The following is a 6,409-nucleotide window of genomic DNA, read 5'->3' on the forward strand; positions in this document are numbered from 1 at the left end:
TAGTGATGTATTGCATAGTTGTTAGATATAACATGTGAGAACATGTAGAGATGTAGTTTTGGAGGGCCTACAGAGAGAAAAGCGTAATATGGTCACCGAACTTCAGAATAAGCTGATTACGGTCACTATATACGTTTTGCGGTGATTATACGGTCACTTGCTCACAGTTCAGCATCGGATTGCACTCTGTTGACCGGCCAAATAGTCTGCGTGGTGCCATGTTGACTAGTTAAATTGACCACGTTCCTTGTGGGTCCCACCTGTCAGTTCGCATAGGCAAAAGGTCAGATAAACACAAATTTACGCAGGCACGACAAGGCTCCAACCCGTGCGCGGGAATCACCTGGTTGTGTATGTGTTTGTCAGGGCCTGATGTGTGCGCATGCACGTGTAGGTTGAGCACGAGCGTGAGAGTGTGTCTTGGTCATGTGGTGTACTGGTGTGTGCATGTATGCATGCGTGTGTGCGTGTGAGTGTTGCGTGCATGTGTGGCTGCGTGTGTACGTGTGAGTGTTGCGTGCATGCGTGGGTGCATGTGTTTGTGTGAGTGTTGCGTGGATGCAACTCATGTGCATGCGTGCGTGTGTGTATAATCACCACACCAGCTCCTGTGTGTTAAAACAGACGGCTCAGCATACCAATACAATGGCAACTTGTCCGTTGTGCCCGCGGTCATGACTTCGAACCACCGTCCAAATATTTTTTTTGTCGTTTGTTTTCATTCTTACTAGCAAGATGCCTGTGTGTTGCACGTAACATCAAGATGCATTTGTATGACTTGTTTATCTTGTGAGAGAAAAGGATGAACGAGGGAAGGCCTTATTTGCAAATGTGAAGAGGTGTGTGGGTACCTTTTTGCAAAATTGCCATAGCTTCTTTCCTATCCGTCAGATATAAATCAGACGGCCTATATTGCAGGATGGTAGGCACACCATCATCACCAACTCTGTTTTTTATAAGACTATATTTTATGTATTTTATAAGAGTGTACAGAGGCGGAGCCAGGATTTCTCAAATCCTAGGGCTAAAACTAACTGACTAAAAATAACATCAAATAGCATGCACACCAACATGTGCTAGAAGTATGCCACAAATTCACATTAAAGATGAAATGTTAATTCCTTATTACCATGAGAGAAAATTCGATAAAACAAATAATTTAACAAAGTGCATTTTACAAACATTGTTTAGTACCAAATTGATGAAGACTTGCTTAATTCTAGGCAATTGTTTCTTCACCAGCAATAGTAGAAAGACCTGGAGCTGCAAACATAAAATCGAGTATTTAAAATTAAGACACTGGACATATACTAAAATCAATTGTTCGTATGATATTTTGCAAAAAAAAAACCATTGTCACGAAGTGCACGAGGTAGTAGCCCTTTTGTTTCCTCATTTTTTGATAGCACTGTATATTCTTAATATCATCAATTCTTGCAAATACATCACGCTCAATATAGCACACCAAACGATGATTCATCCATTCATCATTCATCTTATTCCGCAACTCAATTTTGACAATGCTCATAGCTGAGAAAGCTCTTTCTATGGTTGCTATAGTGACAAGTAGAATCAAGGATTTTGAACAATATTTCCTCTTCAATTGTTTGAATCCTCTTCATCTTGGATTTTGAACAATATTTCTTGTTAACAAATAACAATGAAATAGAAGTGATTAAAGTAATACAATTGAATGTCACAAACTCATTGACTTGGGCAAATAGAAAGAAAACTAGGGAAAATTAGATGACAGATACAATAAACTGAAGATTACCTATCATGTCTTGCCGTCTAGCCGATTCTGAAGATGAGAAGGAAGAAGGGCTGGAGCCCGGAGGGCACTGCTACAAGTCGACGAGGCGATGATCCGTGCTCTGAGCGGCGAGCGGCAGTCGCCTGGGCACAAGTACAGACGCGGGACGCCGATCTGTCCCGTGGGAAACAGCGGGCGGCTGAGGCAGCGCAGCTGTGAACGGAGACGTTTTTTGATCAATCGGGCGAAAGATGAGGTGAAACACTGGACGATTGATTCCTTATTAGAAATCGCTACTAACCAAACCAACTGTGGTGGTCTCGAGTCATGGCATAGGACATCTCCATTGGGCTGGGAAGTGGGAACTTACGTGGGCTGAACATGGGGCTGTGCTTGCACGCCTGGGGCTGGGCCTTGTATGTATGTATATAAATATAAAAAAGAAACTAATGAATGTATGCCTACTAGAAGGGCCAAGCCTGGGGCTATAGCCCCAGTTGCCCCAGGCCCAATTCTGCCCAGTAGATACAAGTCAACAGGTGGGCACGATGGTAGTGAGATAATGTGATGCAACACTAGAGGTGCCACGTGGAGCATTTAATTGGTCAACTAGTCATGTCATGAGCAAATATAGAGTTGTACGGTGAGCCCGTGACTGTATAATAACCACTAAACGTAAATGGTGACCGTAATGAGTGGATTCTGAAGTCCAATGTACGTATTGTGCTTTTGCTTCAAATACAATGATCGTCATTGCATATATCACGAGAGAAAGATGAAACATGCGTGAATTTTCTGGGGGCTTACTTTTAGAGGACCTGGAGATAGTTTTGTGTGCATACGTGAAAGGGGCGTACAAGGGGGGTATGCGATGGAGAGAGAGAGAGATGCTCTTCGTTTCTCTTTATTATGACTAACTTTGTATATAGTATAAAAATATACAAATTCACAATGCAGAATAAATATCATTGTGGGCACCATGCAATGCAAATTAGCGTTCGTACTCCTCCATATAACTTTGTAATGTTGTATATATGTAGAAACTCTAAAATAATTTTTTGGCCACACTTTATTCAAAAGGAATGTTGTATGCGAAATAAACGTGAAGAGAGGGCTTTTTAGATCAATGGGGTACGTGATGTAACATGTGTGAATGTGTAGTTGATGCATTTGGCGGGGCCTAGAGAGGTATGTGTGTGTATTACGTATTCGAGAGAGGTATGGATAGAGGGGCCAACGGGGGGGCGTGGGAGAGATAGCACGAGAAATGAGAGTGGTCTAGAGAGAGAGAGAGACGAATATGACGTCACGACAAGAGATTCCATTCCCTTGAGTGTGTATATGCAAGGGGGGAGGGAATAGAGGCACCAGGAGAAATTTTCTGTGCGTGTGGTGTATGTGTTGGTATGTGTGGGTGTGAGAAGATAATGAGACGTGGGGGCAGAGGGTGTGTCACCGTGTGAGGTCCGGTGGGTCGAGGTGAGGCCCTTCGTTCGGTTCCGTCCTGCGCCACATTGGTCGGCCCGTGACGCATTTAGGAAGACCCATGGATGACTAGTCGTACAAGACAAAGATAGCAGAATTGTGAAGGACTCTGTGTCCACTGACAAAGCCGGCTAGGATTTGTAACCCTAGGTTCTCGGACTATGGTAACCCCTTTATCTCTAATATTACTATTCATCCAACCTAACTTTAAGGGGCATCCTACAGAATGCTCTGCTAGAATCATACTCGTCGATTAGGAAGAGAGGTGTGAGACAATGTGTGAGAGACAGGCGTAAAGATAATGTGAGTACATGAGACACGTAGGCAGGTCCATGTATATAGAAAGGGTCGATGAGGATTGTGCGTGTGTATGTTTGCGAGAGGAAGAGTGCTTGTGATAAAGGTTAGTGAAAACAGTTGTAAATGGTTACGAGAGGGAGGGAGGGTTATATCTAGAGCATGTGTGCGAGAAAGACACATCGGGAGAGAGTGTGTGAGCATGTGTGAGAGACCACCGATGGAGAGTGAAACTACACGTAAAAGACTCCTCTACACATTGATTAAAGATATAAATTGTATCCAAATATTAGGATGGGATCATGATATTTGCAATTCGCGTAAGGAGCGGTCATTGATCCATCAGACATCTAGATTCTATCGAATTTGAGCATGCATATGTTATTATTCGACACAATTGATCCACATAGTTAGTATTTTCAACTCCAGACAATGCATCGCTTTAGCAATCGAATATAAACGTGAGTATAGTTCATGTTGTGTGTGTAAAGCACATTATACATACGAAAGTTCCACAATGGACATTATAAATAGCTACCTATGAACTAGCATACATTTGAATTCAACTTAAGGTGGTTTAAAAAAATCGAATTCAACATGAAGTCCATTCAATTATTTGAATTTGATATCATGGCATTTGTAAACCATACCTAAATTATGGGGGCACCAATCTTTGCTCTGATTTTGTACATAATAGCATATGTAGTCGTGTACAAAATAGATTCAAATTTAGCTCCTCCATTCCAAAATAATCGTAGTTATAGGATTTTCAAGTGTCAAAATTTCAAAAAGAAGCGGATAATTTAATGAGGTTTTCAAACATACAAGGTCAAATATAACATTGTCTATTTAGGTTAATCCTCATAGTTCAAGAGTACACTAAATGTGAATGCTTGTGTTTCAAAATTTCGAACGAAGCGCCAAAAGAGCCTCTACTCGCCCAAAACCGCGTGATACCAATGTTTGGTAGTACAAGGAAATTACTTTTCTAATAACTCTGACCCGTGAAACCTACCGGCCCGACGTCCAAAGGTCTAAACCGGGGTAGGTTTGTAGCTTCATCTAGACACCACGCAACCGCATCCGAAAAACATTCATACACAATGGCCGCCTAAGCACACATGCGCGCGGCCAAAATCGCTCCCGCCCACTATTGGGACACCTGGGATTACCATCCTACCCCCGACCCGCAGTCGGTCCCAAATTTAAGAGGGGGCAGAAGTTTGTACTTTCTCCAAATTTCAAACAAGGGCGTCCCATCTTCCGTTCAAAAAAGCCAAAAACAAGCGCGTCCCAGACCAAAACATGGTTCCCTCCACCTGTCCGATTCCCCATTCGTACTCCGTGGGCGCCAAAACTACCTCTCCACCAGCCGCGAAACCCTGGCGTCCTCCGTCCGCCACCCCATCCCACCCATCAACCAGCGCCCTCCTCCATCACGCCGGAGCCAATACCCCGACGTCGTCGTCCACCGCAACCTCAACCGCAACGCCCTCCACGGCTAGTAGTTGAAGCCGAGGCCGAGCCGTCAGTACCCGAGCCAGTTCAACCACGCCATCCTGCGCCTCACCACTGCCGCTCCAACTTTGCCACCCTCCACCGCACCGGACTTGTTCCTGCTACGCCGTCCTTCGCCGCCTCAGATCTGCTTCCCCTCCGCCGACATACGGCCACGGCAACACAGTTAACAATTTGGCCATGGGTTCGTCCAAACATGTACCCTCCAGAACATCAGTTTCCCCGGTAAAAAGAAGAAGATCGGCGCGACATGTGGAGATGACCACACCGGCAACCGAAAAAGGTACTCCTCTTCCCTTATTTGTGCAAATCTTACGTCTCTGCTTGCATGGTATTCATCCCACAGAAGACACTAGTTGACCGCTTCTTCTTGATACTAGATGTTCCCAGTAACTCGCGATGCACAAGGTTTCTCCTCATATACTATTTCACCTTAGCTAGAGGTCCGTCGCCCCCCTGAATTTCAATTTCTGGCCAGTTGATTCCCAATTAACGGAAGCATTCCCCGGCGTAACAGGCGCTAGTACGCCTATTACGCCGGGGAAGCAGCGCCTTGGTGTTTATCTTAGGGGCATGTGCGGCCTAGAGCTACTGGCGCCCGATCTGGAGGTCGGCCGGGATTAAAGGGATGGCATGGGGGCGCTGTCAAGCACGGCGGTGGTGTGAGGTCGATGGGAGGGCGGGGCAGCGGAGGTAGGGGTCTGGGCTGGTGGTCGCTGGCGGTTCGAGAAAGATCGTCAACAGTGACTGGCGGGAGGTAGACGAAGGCCATCTGCCCGTTCCTTATAGATCATACGGTTCATTAAAAAAATCGACTGGCCTATTTATTTTCAGTCGACTGTTATCTTAGATATGACCACATGTGGTGGTGTGCTGCAGGAGTACCTGCATTTCCTGTGCTCATATATTACAAAATCATACGGAGTAGAATCTAATTTTGTTTGTCATGCAATGTTGTAGAGCTATCATATGTCTCCTGTCATTTATTTTTCAGCCACCTGCTATCTGCTACTTTTACAGTGCACTAGTTCTACACACACTTCACCCTTACTCTCACTATTGTGTTTTTATGTAAGGGTATTTCAGACTCTACTGCCATGAGAGAAGCCAAAAAGAAAAGAGAGAATTCGCTCCAGCTTCGTATGCGGGTAGGCAAGACACGTTACAGCGCTATAAAGGGTGCAGTGTCAGCAGATGGAGACGGTAAATGTAGCTCTGGAGTTGATGACCTCGCTCGCAATGAACCACCGTCCCAGGTGCTTGCTTTAACTTCGCGGTGTCATATGTGGTTGCATGTTCCATATGGTGTCTAGCTTGTATTCAAAAGGCCGAAGTCGGTAAGATAAGGAAATATTT

The sequence above is a fragment of the Triticum aestivum genome, chromosome 2A (genome assembly GCF_018294505.1).
Source record: "Triticum aestivum cultivar Chinese Spring chromosome 2A, IWGSC CS RefSeq v2.1, whole genome shotgun sequence".
Lineage (NCBI taxonomy): Eukaryota > Viridiplantae > Streptophyta > Magnoliopsida > Poales > Poaceae > Triticum > Triticum aestivum.